Source organism: Anopheles merus, chromosome 2L, assembly GCF_017562075.2.
Source record: "Anopheles merus strain MAF chromosome 2L, AmerM5.1, whole genome shotgun sequence".
In the NCBI taxonomy this organism is placed as follows: domain Eukaryota; kingdom Metazoa; phylum Arthropoda; class Insecta; order Diptera; family Culicidae; genus Anopheles; species Anopheles merus.
In genome coordinates this window covers 34,608,318-34,627,594 of record NC_054083.1, presented here as the reverse complement: position 1 = coordinate 34,627,594, position 19,277 = coordinate 34,608,318, and the positions used below count along the sequence as shown (strand labels likewise).

Sequence of the window (19,277 nt, the reverse complement as noted above, 5' to 3'; positions counted from 1 at the left end):
TACTTGAGAAAATATGTTGAAACATTGTTTTATACCTCTTGTTATAGTGAAAATGTGAAATATATTCTGAATACTGCATAATATGCTGCTACCGTTTTTTATAATAATGTAACAAGGACTTTGGGATATAATATTAAGCTGAAGTCCATGATTGATGATCAATTGGTGCCTTAATAATTCTTGGATTTTTTTGAGAAGGTCTACAAACAACGTTTCCTCATAGATAGCAATGAACGAAGATGATCGTTGGGAGCCATTTCCGACTAGTTATTAAGGCAGTTCTTAGACTTAATTACTGATAATAGTAGCCAGTTTATGGAACAAATGAGCATTTAGAGCATAACGTAAGATTTAAGCCAGGATAGAAGGGGAATTAGTGATCCCCTTCTATCCTGGCTTAAATCTTACCTTTACGGTAGATCTTATAAGGTAAGAGTCGAAAATAGTTTTTGCGAGCCTTTTATTGCCTCTTCTGGGGTACCCCAAGGCAGCGTACTTAGTCCCCTACTTTCTCCTACTGGTTATCAACGATTGTGTTAATGTTCTTCCTCCTGATGGTTGTTTGCTTTACGCTGATGACATCAAAATTTTCCTACCAGTGTTTTCGTTAACTGATTGTGCGCATCTACAGGATTACATCGATTGTTTTAATGTTTGGTGTAACTCCAACGGTCCTATTCTGTCTCCGGATGAATGTTGTGTGATTTATATGGCCGCTCGTCCAATAAGATCGAGCATGATTACGTACTTTGTAACACTATATTTAACAGAGTTACTGTCACAAAAGACCTTGGAGTATGGATCGACGAGAAACTCTCGTTCCAAGACCACATTGAAATCACCCTTAATAAGGCCAATAAAATGGTCGGTCTCATTATTCGTATTTCCTCTGAAATTACTGATCCTATGTGTCCTTGTACTGCTGTTGGGTCCGCCCGATACTTGAGTATGCGTCGGCCTGCCGGCCTAACACTGATCGATAGGATCGAACGAATTCAGTGGAAATTCACTCGTGTCGCTATCCGTCGTTTTCTTGGACGATCGGATCGAATTCCTTCGTATCCTATCCGATGCCGTTTGCTCGGGGTAGAGTCATTGAGAACCCGCAACTATCACATCCAGTCATATGACATTGCCTGCCTCCTTTCCAACGACTTGGATGTTCCCGCCCTCCTATCCTCGATTCCTATCTATGCCCCCTCACGTCACCTTGGTGGCAGATCCCCGCTCCTTATTCCTTCCCGCCAAACTCGTCATGGCCAGAATGACCCTTCCTTGCGCGCTCTTTCTGCATTTAACGACTCGTATCTCCTATTCGACTTCAACGTCCCAGTTTTTCAATTCCGCTCCCGTCTTCGTGACTCCTCATCCCATATGTTTCCCTAGATCATAAGAACACAGTTGTAAAACCCTAGAGGCCAACAAATTATTAAATAATAATAACAATAATAATAATAAAATATAGAAGAGGATCCTGATTTGGGTACTTTTTATAGACAAGAAAGAACAATTTGTATCCGCGTTTTAGTTTCTCATTAAAGGGGACTTACTTTTTGAAGAATTGTGCCTTAATGTTAGCAAACCTAAAAATTGATGTTTTAGAGGTGAGTATATCAAAAACCTCAATCCGTCGAACAGACTCTATAAATCGTTGGAAGGTATTCTAGGGAAGTCTAACCATTTCTGGGTTGGGTCTGAAACAGTTCTTAATTTCTGTTTAAACACTAAACTCGCTTCCGGTAACCCGAATGAAACCTGAAATGAATGTATTTAACCTTGATGAGCATCATGTAGGATAACCCGAACTGCAACGTTTTGGACAATCCTACAAAAGCCTCTCCCCCCACCGCCACTGTACCAAGGAAAACCGCATTATTTGCGCAACCGATAGGCTAATGTAATCGAATACATTACCATCAATTAAATTCCCTATCGAGTTACTATTTTTCCCTCCCTTCCGAACCCGCCTGTAACCTCAACTCGTGCACGCAATGTTTACAATTCACCAGCACTTACACTTAATTGATATGATTATCAGTGATTTGAATCGGTTTGTTTAAATATTGGGCTTTTCGGGCTGTACCGCGCACACCAGAGCGAGCGAGTTAGACGAAAGCAAAAATAGTGCCCCAAAGCATCGCCAACCTTATCCACAACCCAATCGTGCACATGCATCCAACCACTGCACAGCTGAGTGCAGTTCTAAGGTAAAGCTGGTTTTGATGATCAACTATTCAACCGACGACCAACGCTTGCCCGTGACCGAGATGACAGAGGCGGGGATTCACCACCTATCTCGCAAGACCCGTTGAATAATTAATTCCGATAAATATCCGCTGAAATACGGGTGCCAGTTACACGGTGGCCTTTACCCTCCCCGCTCTATGCTCCCCATTCGCGGTGCGTTTCGGAAACAAATTGATAATCTCTCCCGGGCCGTGCGTGGATTTCATAAATTATGCTCGTATTCAACTGTGCCGTAAGTTGGACACCGAAACTATAATCGGCATAATTACAGGGCCAGGGTTGGGATTCGGGTTGTGATTCGCACCGCCAACCACCTTATGGGGGCTCTAATTTCTAAAATATTATCCCCGCAAACCACTGTACCCTATACTCTGTGAGGTTGCAACATACGACCGTCCTTTTCTGCCATGCACACCCCCGGCAATCCACCGGTTGAATCAAAGCGCACTTGACCCGGATTTTGGGGTATCATTTTCATAAATTTTCCGGAAGGCTTCATCTCGGCCTGCGATCGGCTGTGTATTTGTGCAAATCTCGCTTTTTTGGCGGTGACTACTACCTGGTGGCAATGGTGGTGTTCGGTGAAAGTTTCGGTGGGTTGCGCCCGGGTTTCCACTAATTACTACAAATCCCGATTTATCGGTTACTGTGTATGCGAAACTTCGGCTGGCCCTGGTGGTCTGTTGATGGTGCCTATCGCTTACCGGCCCAGAGTTAAGCCTTCGGCCAGCATATCCTAATGCAAAGTTAATCATGCATATTTGAGAATGAGGACCGTTTTGTGCCCGAGCTTTCGGAAGGCCGGTAATCACCGGAACAAATGGAACGGAGTCCTTCCTGCTTGATTTCTTCTTTGTGAATATGGAATGCGCTTACGTAATATCGGACTCGTTACTGCAAAAGACATGCATGTTCATGCTGATTCCGGTTCCAGTTCGTTTTGAGTGGAGAATTCTGAACTCCGAAGTTAATATCTCGGTACAAAAATGCATCAATCATTTCGGAGGCGACATATCGCGATTGTAAGGATAGAATATGCGTGACAGTTTTGATAATATCACAATCCAAGTCACCCAAGAAAAAGGAATGTTCAAGAACGTAACATCTTTTGACGGTGCTTTGTTGTCTAAAGATTCGTAATAATTCTGTGTTCAAATTATGAGTTTAACTCTTTGAAGCGAGCTGCTTTATAGGAGGACCACAAATGATTTCGTAGTATTGTTTAACGAAACATAATTTTTCATACTTGCTCAAAGCAACAAGCCATAAGGTAGTGTTATCGGGCATAGCGTTATTCAATCTCAAGATTAAATATTTTTCTTATAAATTAGCTTTCAAAGCATGTTTTTTGGAACTCGACAAAAAAAAACGATCAGATCAACAAGTTTTCTTCTTTATGGCTTTCGTCAAAGGTTTCTCGAAAGTGTTTGCTTTTTTATCGTGTAAGTGAGAGGAGTTATGCTGTTCACAATGTAACCTAAAGGTGCTCATTAATTCCAAAGCTTATTGGTTTTAATGTTTCCCTAGGAAAGCTGTGGCAATTATCTTGGTTTGCTTATTAGAATTTGATCAACAAAATAATATATTATAATCCTATTATAATAAGAAACAATAGCTGTATGCAGTTCTGGCATGTTAAGCCTTCATTGGGTTGCCTTTCAATCTAATAAAGAAACTGAAGATAAAAAAAACAACCATAAACCAATCCAAAGAACGATGCACCTAAACTTTATTGTTGGAAAATATATATTTCCTCAAAAGCGCATGCCCATGTTCGTGTACTATTTTCATTTGAATTTCTCAACGCATGCACAGGAACGTAAAACAATGTGCAATTCCAGGGATACTACTATTTCCGGAAATATAAAAAAACAACTCAATAATGAAGACGTTCCAGTACATTGCAACGCACACATTCCAACACGGTATCGAGATACATGAATTCCATCAAAAAGAATGCAGTCCTACCAACCGGCCGAAGGCCAGTACCTTAGTACAGCCTTTACTTCACCTTGCTCACCCCCAATCTTTTAATTAGACAAAGAATGTAGAAAATAGTTGGGTGTAGAGGAAATACCTTTAATCCTAGAATCAACTTATACAGCGTTATGCTTTTTTTATATTTTATTTGCGCCACAGCAGTGGCAAAGGAGTTGGCACTATACACAACGATAAGGCACGACCACAACTGTTCCACTTCAACATTCACTGGTGTGTTGGTACTGTTGACCGGGGGCACACTTTGTCACATTGTTTCCGCAATCGAGCTCTGTAAAGAAATGCACCATTTTTTGTTTGAATCACACATAAATCGCATCATTTTATAATAAAATAAATTCACACATCGTACGCATCGTTGCAAACACCACAAGCAACGAGCATTATTTTCTTTTCCCTGCCCTTAAGAACGGTAATCACACATCCTTTGTGGATCGGTTTCCTGCTCACAGACACACTGGAACCACTTAGATTAACTGCTTGACACTAAACTGCACAACGAGACCGGGCTGTTGCAGCCAAAGCGGATGTGAGAACTTGTTAACGGGCGGTTAAGAGACGTGCATGTGTGAGACGCATTTGCTCGTCTCTGCTATGGCCGTTTTCTTGTTGGTTTGTGATTGCCGTGCGTCACTGAATCTGTCACACAATGGGGAAGGATGTACTTCACCGTTTTTCTTTCCTGTTTCCTGTAGCACTCACAACAACGAGACACTTTTTTAATAACGACGGGAAGGGAGGCAAACCATTGAAGAATTTCTTTTTTTTCGTTCACTTGACGCAGTTCACACACCCATACAGGTACTGAGGTACACTGTCATGGAACTGCTGTTAACTTCTTTTATTAACTTTTTATCCCACTGATCATACACTTTACTCACGAAGAGTGTTGCAGTATCACATCGGTTAACACCTCACTTTGTAACATTTGGCATACAGCTAATAGATGCCTGTAGATGTGCCTTCACTATTTATGTTTCCAAACATTTCTGGATGATCGTACTTTAAAGATCTTTTCATGATCCTACAGGGCACTTTCACAACACAAACCGCAGCTTTAAATCATTGCAATCTGGCACACAAAAGCTAAGGGCAAACCACACGCAGCACTTACTGCACCTACGAACTGGAGCGAGGCTGCATTCCGTTCGTGGTCCGCGGACCGACAGACACTGACCGGCCAGGTTGACCGGCCGAGCCGGCGGCCGCGTCAGCAGCAGCAGCAGCGGTGCGATCGCGAGACGATCCGGATAATTGAATGATGAGCTATGCTTCAATTTAAATTCATCACTTAGAAGCTGCCTCTTTCTGATTCTTCGAGAAGATCGCTGTGCCGCACTGCGACTGGCACCGTACCGGCAGAAGCTGATGTACGGGGTTCACTTTATGGGATTTTTTCTCTCTCTGCTCCACCGTCTATGTGTTTCGTTAGATGGTCAAGAAAAAGGGTAGCGGATCGTGCACGGAACGCGGGGGGAAAGCTAGTGATAGTGGGATCTTTTTTCACATAAAAGTATGCTGCTGTTGCTCTTTGTGACGTACGCTGCTGTTGGAGCTGTTGAATGGGGAAGCTATTGTTGTCGTGTTATGTTGGGGCGATAATTTAGCTAAGAAATGGAATTCGCTAGGGCTTTTGAGGTTGCAAGAGGAAAAAGAGGTCTACTTTCCGTTAGGGGTTTCATTCGATCTTATAACTAAATAAAAATAAAAAGGGGGATTAAACGTGCATTGAGAGCAATAAAAGCTTTGAACAAAGATGAAGTCATGAAAGAACACAAAACAGGACAATAAAAAGCAAAACGATATTTAAAATAATACGTTGCAAGTCATTCTGATATGTTCTTAAAGGATCTTGAAAGCAACGTGAAAGCAATTGATTGAGGAGGAAATTTTAGTTAATTGAGCATGAAAGTAATCGTAAATATATTGTTTTGATATTTTTAACTGTCATCCATGATATGCAATGACAACCAATGATCATTCACTTCATTTAATAGAAGTATGACGTTAAATCATAGCTCCATAAAATGGTTAATAGAAATTTTAATCACAAATTACCTTGCCACTTCCTAGCAAGGCTACTCCAACCAATTTCACTACGATTGCTTTTCTTATCAATGTAGCCAAACGGGCCGAAAATGTTCTAAACTAAATGGCCCGTATTAGCACCACAACCAACCAATGCTGGAAAAGACAATCAAAATTTTTCATTACACCCAATTTGCCATTCCATTCAAAAAGTGCTCCAAAAAGTGTACTTTGCTTTTCGATCGACAGCGCAAAAAGCGCACTTTTGTCCGGGTTTCTCCACCTCCCTCCCCTCATGACCCGTTTGCTATATCGCCAATCTAACGAATGTTGTCCATTCGCCGAACCAAAGCAACGAACACTGTGCACTGTGTAATTGAAATGCAATAAAAAAGGCAAACGGATATCGATACCGCTCCGAGCAAGCGGGCTCGTGGTTTGGCGGCTATCGATTTTGGATCCACTGTCTTGCGATGCTACACCCGCAAAGATTACACACCATCGCCGGGGCATGTAATTGGGAAGAACGAACCTCCCCCCCCCCATAGCAGGTCCGGGTTTGCGGCTACGAAAAGCGGTATTTGTTCGGTGCAGTGTAACAAAAAAAATAAACCCATCGCATTGTTTCGCTCCGAGCGGTAAAATTCAATTACCGCTGTGTGGCGATTGTTTTAATTGGAACGTAACAATGGCAGAACTAAAGTGGTGGAATGCGTTTTGGCTGGAGACTGATAGAAAGCAAGCATTATCGGTGCATACTAATTTGAACGTTTTTTCCTGTTGCTGTGGCTTTTAATAAGCAGTTTGCTGTATGATGGAACTTTTTTTTGTTGCTATTTAAACCGTTTGTGTTGCTATTTTTGATAGAAATGAATTTCAGTGATCAGAAGGAAGTGAGTACAGAATATTTTTGTATGAATTCTCACAAACTTGTTTTAAGAATGCAGGGAAAATGCTGTGTTTTTTTCTACAATAAAATATTGATATCTTCAAAAATGTTTCTTTTATCATCTAATCCCTCAATAACAACGTTTTCCAACAAAGAGAGATTTTGAAGTATGGAATTTATGCAAAGATGAATCTGCTTTGCATTAAAATTAAGCGTAACAGTAAGGCTTAGCAACATTCCTTGTTTTGGTGTACAATTCCTCGTTATATCACAGTGAGATACAAAAATAAATCTACATCTTTAACGTTCACACATTAACTCTACCCCTAAAGGGTCGTCAAAGAATAATTTCTTCCAAGTACTTAACGGTGACAATGATTAGCACTGCCATCCGAGCGGGCCGCGTAAAAGCACGATGTTTTACACACATTAGTCATCAATTAAGCAATTTTCATTGTTCTAGCAAAGAACGTTACACTGCTGCTACGCTACTAAGTAGAGCAAGATCAGATCGGAAACATAAAAATTGCTCCACCGGAGACGACGCTCTCTATGAACTTGGAGTGCTTATGTGTGTTTGTTAAAGGTTCTGTGGCCATCCGTCTGCTACGATATAGTGTAGCCCAGGAAAGCAGACACGCACAGTTAGTCACTCGCCCGGACTGCGATAATGGGTCAGATGACCTTATAGATTGTGACGCAGTGACGAAGTGAGAAAACGGTCGTGACACAAAGAATGTTGTGGAACGTAACTCCCAAGATGTTTTGGATTACTCCGTAACGTTACAGAGCAATTTGAAGTACTTCAATTTTTAGGGGTAGATTTGAACCCACGTCTTGTCGTTTAGAAACATGTGTACTAAGCAATGGCTCTATCAGGTTGCTCACACGTTGTGGCGATAAAACGGCTTCACTAGACGGCGTTATCAATGCTCCTGTATTGTAATTATTATCCCATTTATCCTGTTTTTCATGCGCTCGATTCATAAGAACATTGTGCATGATGTTGGTAGTGAAGTAGCGTCTTAACACTTCACTTCCAATTTTAGGCGGAAACAAAAACTACATACAAGTTATCACCTTACGTAGTGGGAGCTTATCTTCATCCCCACTTTCTCCATTATAAACTGAGCACTGCAGCATAGAATTGAATTGAATTTCATTTCAGGTGCTGAACCAAGCAACTCTCAGAGCTCCATGAAAAAAGGACATCTCCTTGAATCTCCATCTCTTTTCTTTGTAAATCCGCTCCTAAGTGTCCCATACATCATCTCCAACCAGCACCAGAAAGTTTTTATCTTTATCAACTCAAGCATGGCGAGCACGAGCGTCGTGGTGATTGTCTTGCTGGCACAAGATTCCAGTTTGTGCAGCCAAGAAACAGCAACCCACCGGGCGTTGGTGTACCGTATCACGGCTAAAGGCACGGGGTGGGCCCGCGTGAAAACTTGGCCAAACTTTATGCACACACTTGCGCCGACCTGTTGGCTTTTTAGTGACACACACACACACACACACACACACACACACTGCACTTGTGGCGTACGGGTTTAAGGCGGGTGGCAGGTAGTTTATGCTAAGTACTAAGGGTGCGGAATATCTTCTTATCACCGGAACACCAACTTCATGCTACGCGGCCGGGGGAAGCAACAGAACGGGAATGGTTTCTTTTCAGCTCTGCCTGTTTGTGTGCCATGTAAAAAGAAAGCCAAATCTGCTGGTAGAAGTACGGGCAGTGTCAGAAAATTAATTACGATCGCTTCTGCTGAACTTCTGCCGCTGTTCGCATGAGCTGTGTTGCACAAGTGTGATGTAGGAGCAAACAGAGACTCAGAGACAAAAAAGACACTCAACAACACACAACAAAAGCTGCTTCTAATGGATGGGTGTGTATGGGAATTCTAAAGTCTGGTAAAGAATGTGACCATTATTCTGGTCGGTTAGGCAAAAAAGTACACACAAAGCATTCAGAACTTTCCCCTTTAAAGTAGTGAACAGCAAAAGGATACACTGGTTTGGTGGACGAGAAAAACCAACCGTCACAGTCATACACACACACACACTGTCACGTGGGTTAAACAGAACCCGCACTGTGCCTGTGTGTCTTGCGCTGGCAGTAAAACACAAAACATTCTTTTGCACACGTCCTGAACGATAAAGAGGTTTGATAAGGAGCTAAACTATTTTACCTCTGTTTTTGCTGCCGTTTGACCGGTGCTGCTTCCTCGCAGAACGGTTACGGTTAACTGATTGGAAATAATCGAGCAGATAAAATTGATTAAACTGGCGCTGCTGGGACATGTGCTTTGTCACGGGGCTGTAGAACTAAATTGAGGTTTGTTTGAAGTTGGAGCTGGTAGTAAACTGTTCCTAAAAAGAGCTATTTGTTTGCTTTTTTGTGGTGAAAGCGAAGGCGATGTAGAATTCGTTAGGCGATCACGATTAATGAGAGTTGAACGATTGTTTGCAGTTCGTAGAATAACATTTGCAGATGCGATCGTTAGTGATCGCTTAACGAGACAATGCAACATAAAAGCACCAACTGCCGGAGTGAGTGCAATTTTTGGTTTTTGCTCAGATTAGTGTTCAGATTAATGAAAGCAAACGTTGAAAACATTATAGCTTGAAAGCGCATGTGTCTCTCTAAGTTAAACGTTCAACTCGTTCTCTCCATCTCTGTTAGCGCCGTTCTTTTGCTGCCTAATGATAAGCAGTAATAAACTTGTACGTTTACGCCTCGCTACCAAAACAACTCATGAGCGAACCCAATCGTAAAGCTTGCATTTAGCTCAATTCCAGCTTGTTTGTTTGAGGTTGTCAAATATTGCACGGGTAGTACGGTGCAGCAGAGTAAACAAAACAATATTGCTCAATTGCGTCGAGGTTTCGCTCGCAAATACATGACGAAGGAATATTTTATTTATTTTTAACGAAGAAACTTTGTAAATCAACATGTTCTTGGGCGCAACCGAAGGTTAGTCTTTTGAAACAGTGCACACTTCGAGCTAAATGTGCAAAATGATGCAACTCCAAGAAATGTTGTGTTATAAAGCATGTACATTTTGTGTGAAATCTAACAAGCAAACCGTTGTCATGCTTCAAATCATGAATCCTTTAAGAGATTTGAGATAAAAAGTATAACCGACATAAAACTACTGTTCAGCTGCATCTCATGTTGCCATACTAACTTCAAAAATATCTTATATGACATCAAAAATGATGTCATTCAGAAATGATGGATCAAGAACTTCTAAGTAATATCCAGGACAGCTTGAACTTGGCAATTTCTGTAGAATTTCATATTCATTTCATTTTAAACCAAACATCTCCGAGATGTTGTATCGACATTCTCATCGTTGTCCCGTCCCGTGATTGACATGATCCCTGAGATTCTGAGAGCCTGCGTCGCCCGGGCACCGGTTAGCGGTTCTTCAACCTGCAAAACCGGACATTTTGGACTTTGTTTGTAACCGTATCCTCTTATCTAATTCAGTCAATTGCCGTTACTTAAGGAAGTTATTTGATTCAATAATCCTCCCAACACAAACACAAGCACCGTGAGCTGCTTGCACCGTCCCCCTGAGCTGCTTCAAATACCGGCGGCGAACGGGCGGCGAGTGGTTTTCGCTGCCGTCGAGTGGTGCCTTCACCTTCACCCTGGGTGTCGTGGAGTGTGCTGTAGCAAGCAGAGGCAAGTTCTTCTCCAACCCACCTTCCGTGCACATAAGCGTGTGATTTCGTAAGCTGGTTCGAACCGTGCTACTAAAATCTTTGGTAAACAATTACTGCCCCAGTAAACAGGCGATTGAATGAGAGAGAGAGGGAGAGAGAGAGGGAGAGAGAGAGACCGGGATAGAGCAGTGGGAGAAAAGGGGTTCGTTGTTTACTGTAATAATTTTCATGCATTATCGAACACGGGCCGTGTGGTTCGTGCCGTGGAGCTGCCATGTACGCGCCAAGCCCAATGTACATTGCTGGCTGGAAAGCCAAGTGGAAAAGTTTGTTCTGTAGGATGTCATCCATTTAGTGTCGAATTAGTGTACGCGGGCAGAGAGTGGTCTCGACGCTAGCTCCGGTCGAATGTTAAGCTCCTGCAGAATGAACATCTTCACCGTTACCGCGTTTCACCTATCTGTTCATTTGCATGTAAGCCGGAGGGGTAGCTTGTGGATTGCAAAGCGTTTCAAATCGTTCCCCGGGCAAGGCCAAAACTGAGCACGCAAACATGTCTGACCATCGGTCTGGTGGCGTTCGTTGTGGAGGGGTCATCTTATCAGCTGATTACTATCTGCATCTGTAACATTGGTTTGTTTTAGCGTTGTGTGAAGCGTAAGTGGTTGTGGACACGAATAGACCTCGCTGAAGTAGGCCGTTTTGTCAAGTAAAACAAGCTGCAAGGGTGTTGCAATTAAATGTCCGATTTAGAAGATGCCATTGTGAATCATACTGTTGTGATACTAAAAAGTAGCATACTTCAGATGTGGTTGACGAATTTCTATGTTGATCAAATTCTACTGCTACAGCACGGTAGATTATAATCATGTTATCTTCCGTTGTATCTGAGATCATCATACTATAGAGACTGCTTCTTTAAGCCTCCAAAAAGATTAAATATAATGTCCATTTTCTGCAGCAGAACCTTCAAACTTCGTCTCGAACAAGTATTTGTGTCGTAGGAGTCCACCGATAGCACGGCATCATTTTGCAAAAAACCACACACACACACACATAATCTGCAACTACTCGTACACAATCTTTATCCACGGCCGTTATCACAACGACCGGTGGTTTGCGAAATTGAAATAAATTGGTCAATTATTATTTGCGCCTGGTTGTTGTGCTCACAGTTTCCTAGTGCGGACTGAATGAACATTCCGTATCAGGTTTGTTTGGAGCTCCAATGAAATGGCTCGAGCGCAGTAAGCAAAATATCTGTAAGCGACGGACCCAGGACAGTGACAGCGACTGCACTGTTCAGAAGACGTCCTCACTCATCAATCATGTCCCTAAGCTTAACAATACCTGGAAGATATCGCACGCGTGTGCGGACCGACCTCCAAGTGTTCGTTTTTTGGGGGGGTTTTTCGAGGTTTTGTTTGGTTTTATTTGGTCCGTTTGATACTGCACCATCATGATCGGCGCAATCACTGACACGCGGGGTACTATCTTATCGATGGAAGACCTTTTGAAGGTTTGCACCGTAACAAACAGTTCAAGCATAATCTATTCTTCGGTCGGCTGCCTCTAACTGACCACACGGCAGTATCGTTAGGGTTAGTAACTGATCTTGCTGTTACTCTTTGTCGTCACATTTCGTGCTTTCGTTTCGCGGTTTGATTGAAACATGGACACACTGTTTTATAGTCGCTTGCAATTGGCGTTCGCTTATCATCCATTCGCACAGTGCAAAACGGGTCGTCGGCCATCGGTTTAAATGGGTTGATTTGATTTTTGGATTACAATTTCACCACTCAACCTGTTATCGTGCGTATCAATGTGTTTAAAACATCTCGTAAAGAAGAAATCGGTCCAAAATTAGAACTGCACTGATAAGCTGTGTCTTTTTGTTAATGCTTTATTATCTATACAGCTTTAGACACACACTACTGGCACACACGCTGCTGGAATGCAGCTTCGTTCGTTCTAGCCGGAAATGCAACACAAAAGCCGCATAGGTATGCCGTGTGTAGAAATGAAGGCAATTTAAATCAAATTTGCTAACCAACGAAGCGTGCAGCAAATCAAAAAACACGCGTGTAGCGAATGTGCACCGCTTTGCGTCATCCACACTTCAGCGACCGACGGGGAAGCTATAGCCCGTGGAGACGCGGTATTTGGGATTTTCGTTGTGTCTCACTGTGGGTAGTGCAAGCATCTCGTGATTTAAGGTTGAAAAATATGGCTCTCCCTTTTTGCCCGCAAGCAGCCAACCAGTATCGGCCGGTTCGATCGGGTTGTATGCCACACTTTTATTAAGGTCACGGTAAGGGTGTGATCCCGTCGACGAAAAAGAGGAACCACCACCGGGAACCGATCGCAGTTGATTGCAATCGGACGAAAGTAAAGCAACGGCTCTGTGGGGCCGGTGGGTGGAAGATAAGATCGGGTTGTTGTTCTTGTTGCTGTTTTGTTTCAGCGTTTGCTACTCACGCGACAGATGTTTCGAGCCGCGTTTTTGTTTGAACACTGAGACATGAATCGAAACAACTGAACGTATTCTTCGTGGGGCAGTCTGCATCTGTTGGTCGTACAGGTTTAGAGCCAGGTGGATGATAGGCCAGGTGGATGAAAACTTCCAGGCCAGGTAGAAAAAAACAAAGCAACTCATTTGTTGAATAGCACAATTGATAGGCTATGAAGAAGTTGTAAATTCACGTATACTCGGCTCGTATAGGGCAGAGCAAGTCCAATTCCAAAAGCTTATCAATCATTAAATTCATTGTACAGCTACTTAAGGCCACTCAAATTCGAATAATTGGTTATTATATACCACAAAAAATACGTTCTTCTTAAGCTTTTTTTTTTAAAGGTAACAATTAAAGATTATCCATTTCTAGGTTTACCATATTGGTTGAGCATTTAGAACCTAACCATTGCCATATTCTTCCGAAAACTGATCAGTGAGTCATCAGAAAGATGGAAACTAATTCATTCTTTGATATCTAGAGAAAGAGAGTTGCATTCAATCAGTCCGACTCTAGGTAACTTTTGCAAAATTTAACACGTCTGATGTGTGTTCTATTCTTGATGTGATCGTTTAGATATCTCATTCTTGGGGCATTTTGGTGCTTTTAGGAGGTGCTTTGGGATATGATATTGCCTTGGAAGATGAGGTTTCGGTGGTTTAATGTTTTTATTTTGAACGAAGCTCTAAAATCTACCAAAAACCATGTCAACAAACAAATCAACTTGCTTGTAAATTGTCCCTAATTCTTTATTACGCGTAAATTGAGTCCCTTGCACATGTCACAATAGTGGACGTGTGAATTACGTTGTGTATTGGAATTGCGCATTTAAATGATAAATTTGTTATACTCTGATGCTGTGATCATTTACGACGTGCTGCCTAGTTTCAAACTCTTCCTGCATCGTATTTTTAATAGCGAGTGTTAAAATATAATTAAATTACTTGACCCATCCACTTTCCCGCAAATGATCAATCAACTGATACAATTATAATAGATTCTATGTATGGAAATGCAAGCTAAAGCCGTCCCTGCTGGCCGGTTTAAATGAGAAAACTATCCAAAGCTGTCGAAAATGCTAAACGATTTTGCTCCCTGCCCGTTATCGTTTCGTTTCTTTTGTCCCAACAAACACAGACACCCACCATTACCCACACATTAATAGTACATTGAAGCGCTAGCCAAAGGATGCGGTTTCGTTAGAAATCATCCTTTCGGAAAACGGTTTTGCTTCCACCTTCCCGTCGTTCCCGTTCCGTCTTCCCCATTAGCAGCCCATCACAGCGGGGAGGAGGCATTCGCAAAAGAACGTTGCGAAAACCCATTTAGAATGTTTCCACCCGATTGGGCACGCGGCTGTAGGAGGCCCCGTTGCTTATGCAGAATTTTAAAATGCACCACCAGTAGGGTCGATCGCAAAATTTGCATGCCGCAATTTGCTGAACGGTTTGGGCATAGAAAATAGCACACAGAAAAAAAAAATGCCGCAAAGAAAGGAAAACCGATCACACTCACGGAAAGTTTTAGCCAAGTGTGTGAAAATTTGAAATAAGAGTTGAAAAATACATTTTCATTTCTGTTTAGTTTTCACTTCTAGCAAGAGCAGACAGAAATAGGGAAGGAAATTGAATGCCCCGATGGCTGAGCACTGGGTGAATGTTTTACATATTGGAATTTTAAATATTCTTTGCCATTAGAATGCAATTTGCAGCCAACTCTCCACACCTTCGGACCGTTTCGTGCCGGCAAGGAAGTGGCACAGATGGATGTGTGCTTTGCCGAACGTTTTTCTTTTTCGAACGATTCCGGAACAAATCTAAAGCGTTTGCCGATACGCAAAGCACTTGTTGGGAAAAAAAACCGATCTTTCCACACTAGAACACTCACACACTTCACTGTGCTGCCACCGAACGTAAAGAGCAAGAATATTTATTAATCCTTTAGTAGCTGGCGCTTGTTATGTTTGCAGTGGAATGCTAGAACTTCCACCAGGAATATCCGTTCCGTTTTGTGCAGATTATTTCACGAGCGATATGCCAAAGAAAAAGAGAGCACTTGATACACTTTCCAGCTAAATGGATTTTGCTGATGAACATAAATCACAAATGCGGCGAAGATTTCGTGCGCTGCCATTCGCTTCGTGAATTATGCCATTCAACACTACTGCACTGGTATTTGCGGGAAGCGATTTAAAAGGCTTTATCACCTCAAGGGAAGGCACATTAACGCACACTGGCATACATTTTTCACACAAATGGTTATTTTATGTAGAATTTTTATCGAAAGCCGCTTCGAAAATGATCTAAAGGGCGGACGAAGCGATGAGATTCTTCACACAGAACACGGACACACTTCACAGACGCATTACTGCCGATAGCTGAGGGCACACGTCGATCTAGGTTTGCAGTACAAATCCGCTCCTATCTCCCTTTGCCACTTGACCATACGCGCTGTAGCACTTTTATTCCTGGAGCACTTTGTCACACAGTAGGGCGCTTGCTAACGGTGTAGTTGCGGAGTCGTTGCGGAAGTAATAGTAGCTTAAGATATGGCACACAAATCTACCTGCGCTTTAGGGTAGTAGTTCGATCGTACGTACTGCTCCAAGCAACCGTTCACACTACTGACACTCGGCGCACTCGACCGGCAGTGCACAATCCGAACCAAATTCTGATCCCCCGTCCCGCGGCAGCGTCGTAGGCGTGCCTAACTACCGTCCGCCGTGATGGCCGTGATGGCGGAGATGGCCACTTAAGCCACTTAAAACGTGCGCACGATCCTACGGAAGGGCAGCACGGCAGCCGTCGAGCCGCGCGGCCTGAGTGGAATGAATATCTTGATAAGCCGCTAAGCAAGACATCGTAAAGACACACACACAGACACACATAGAAACGAGCAGCTGGTTGGGTGGTAAGGGAAAAGCAAAGGGATCAAGATAACGATCAGTTACTTTAGTGTGATGTGTTGGGAGGCTGCTTTTTATTCATCCAGTTGCTCTGAACATTGCTTTCTTCGCGCTTCGCGCGATCACTGCTCATTCAGCTGACAAACAGAGCGTTACGCCTTTGTAACGCTCCCGCGTACAAGCTGAGCGTTATGAGAAATGGTCTGAAAGAGAGTTTGGGTGTACTAAACCTTGAGTCGCTCTTTGGACTGCAATTTGTAACGAAAAAAAGCCCCGCGAGTCTCCCCAGCAAGTGGGGATCTTTCTTCTCTCACAACGAACCTTTCTATGCACAAACACACACACACACAAACGCAAGCTCACAAACTGGAAATAGACACAGGGAAGGGGACTTTCTCACTTGGTAGTGTACACCGGGTCGACTAGTGTCGCGGAATGCTGAACCGCACGCTTCGGCTGACCGACACGAACTGATTACGCGGAACCGGTGCGCTGATAAGCTAATGGCGCCGGTGTGCCATCGCGCACATGGTTGTTTTTTTTATTATTTCTTTTGTCCGCTCGCACGCCGTACCGCTGTGTTAGTTGCAACTGGTTTTGAAATCTTCTCCCGCGGAAATGGTGATTTTTGCGAGCGAGCGAGCGAGCGAGTGAGAGAGTGAGCGAGTAGTAAATGGGGTTTGAGCGATTGTGAGCCGTTTGCTAGCGAGATGCATCTTGCGAGATGTCTAAATGCAGTTTTTTTTGTTGTTGGCTGATTGAAGAGGTAGTTGTTATGATAGCGTTGTCATTGAAATATTACAAACATTGAAGGGTTGTATTTATATAATTGATTTCATAAAGCAATACAATTCATCCATAAATATCTAATGAACCAAACTTCCAAATGTCGATGTACTAAAACAATTCCAAAAAAGAGGCCGTATCTTTGCTCCGCAAACTCCACGTTCTGGCCCCAAGCAAATCTGTTGTTTGGTTTTTGGGGGGTGTTACAGATTGCAAACGCTTTAAGCTCTAGTTCGAAAAGCATATTTACTGTACACGGGCGGCCCGATACACGGTGGCCGCTTACGTAATGCACTTCTTTGCGCAGTGTCTCGTCGAGAGCGAGTCTTCGAAAGCACTAGGGCCTCGGAGCCGGTGGTACATGTTTGCAGATTGTATTGACGCAATTCATAGCTGCTGCAAAGGTGACCACTTAGCACCGTGCCGACAGTGGCAGGATGCTACTGGAAGCTCCCGGCTGGCGTACAGAAGTTTAGAGCTCTTCTTCTTAAGCGATATCTGGTAGGAATTATAACATCGAATGGTTTATGGCAGGAGCTTTTTTATTTATTATTTCATGCCAAATAGTTCTAAAAAGTGAAAGGGGTTTTCTAAAGGGCTTCGGAAATAGAAGCACGACATTACCACCGGAGGTGGGAAAGCAATTTGCTCATCCAGACACATACAGACACACACACATTCGTTTGGTATTGACAAAAGCAGTAACAAACAATTAACTGATAAGCTAACTAGCATGCTACTGTTAATTATGCTACCATAAAGAGGCGAAAGATAGGCAAGGTGCGATAGTGACCTCGATGGTCTAATTTTGCCCAACGGGGTACACCCCAACCCGGGGACAAACTGTCGTTCGTTCGTTTGTTGTGCTGCTGCCTCTGCTTTTCACATTCCGGGCGCCTTTCCCGCATTCCGACCAAGCCTTCCTGTAACTTCTTTGAAAGACTGTGTCCTTCCGGTACACGGAGGGCGATTGTTTGTTTTTTTTTTCGTGTTGCTGGTGGTGTAGTTGCTACTTTTTTGTTTTCTATACAGTTCCTGGTGTTGCTGTTGTTTGGTTCACACGGTGACAACAGAAACAATTACGATCGTAAGCATAATTTATCGCTTTTGCTCATTGTTAAGGCGATCCCATTTATCATGGGTGTGTAGCAAAGCACCGGTACAGGGAGGACGTTTTTGTGTGTGTGTGTGTGTTGTTTGTCCTTCTGAGGTGAGGTGGTTCGTATGCAGTTCCTAATTGCAGTGCCAGTGCACGTTTGTAGCTTGCGTTGGGGGCGGGCTCATGGAGTGATGATGTTTTACAAAAGGGCGTAAAGGATAACGGCGTTTTAGCTAATCGTTCGTACAAGGTTATTACAATTAGCTCTGTAGCTTGGGCGTTTGAAGCGCTCTGCTTGTGTTCGGCGTTTCGGGTTGGTTTGTGGGTCTGGGATTGAGCAATATTACACATGAATTGTTTTGTTTTGTTCGGGAGTTTATCAAACTGCTGGTCTGCATTTAATTGCCTAATTAAGCGTTTTTGGAGCAATTTATTGGAAAACATGCTGTTATAAATAGTTGATGGATTGTTAAGTCAATTTACTTGTTTCATCTCATTTAGGGAGACATTTCTGTCAAATAAATAAATAAGGGATATTTGTTTTTTTTTCTACAATCAGGTGTTGATGGTTGAGGTTGAGACTAATTTATATAATGACAAAAACATAGCAACAAAAAACATAAAAACAATAGACTGAATTTCTTTACTTATACATAGATATTTTTTTTCTGTACTTAGTTTTATTTTACCTTAAAAAAGGTTTTTTTCACATCGATTTTACAATATGCCCTTCATTCCCACAGTGCCTTAAGCACACATGCATTCGCACTGCATACATTCGGGCGCTTAAGCGGAAAGTCGACATTCGAGGCGACATTAGCAGTGTGGCAGGGGTTGATTGATTGGCCGGGATTGATTTACTAAGCAAACTTCGTTTAAATTTTCTGCAGTGTATACTAAAGCCTTAAAATATATTAATAATAAAAAAACTGTTAAATATTTAAATAAAAATAGTTACACGTTTTTTCTATAGTAAAAATATACTTGTGTGTGTGTGTTTTTTTTCCTAGAAAATAAAGGTAGAATTCTCATATGTCAACTGGAAAGCAACTTACCCCACATGCTACAGTCTAATGGCTGTTATCCACATATTTTATGGTTTTTGCAGTGTGCATAATTCTTCCATACAGCCATATAGCT

The 19,277-nt window shown here is 42.6% G+C and overlaps 1 protein-coding gene across 10 annotated transcripts in view; it reads right to left on the bottom strand.

Moving 5' to 3' along the window:
- The window catches only part of LOC121594643 (neurexin-3), a 47,560-nt gene extending 30,845 nt beyond the window's left edge, over window positions 1-16,715 (bottom strand). For 5 of the 10 annotated variants that reach the window (XM_041918131.1, XM_041918140.1, XM_041918138.1 and 2 more), the window contains exons 1-2: window positions 16,574-16,709; window positions 4,325-4,516 (exon numbers count right to left, since the gene is read on the bottom strand). The gene's annotated coding sequence lies outside the window, so the exon portion shown is untranslated. Of the gene's footprint in view, window positions 1-4,324; window positions 4,517-5,126; window positions 5,206-5,359; window positions 5,447-15,912; window positions 16,033-16,573 lie in introns of those variants that run through there. The other 5 variants (XM_041918134.1, XM_041918133.1, XM_041918136.1 and 2 more) reach the window with 5 other exon arrangements.
- Between the last annotated feature and the right edge of the window lie 2,562 nt (window positions 16,716-19,277).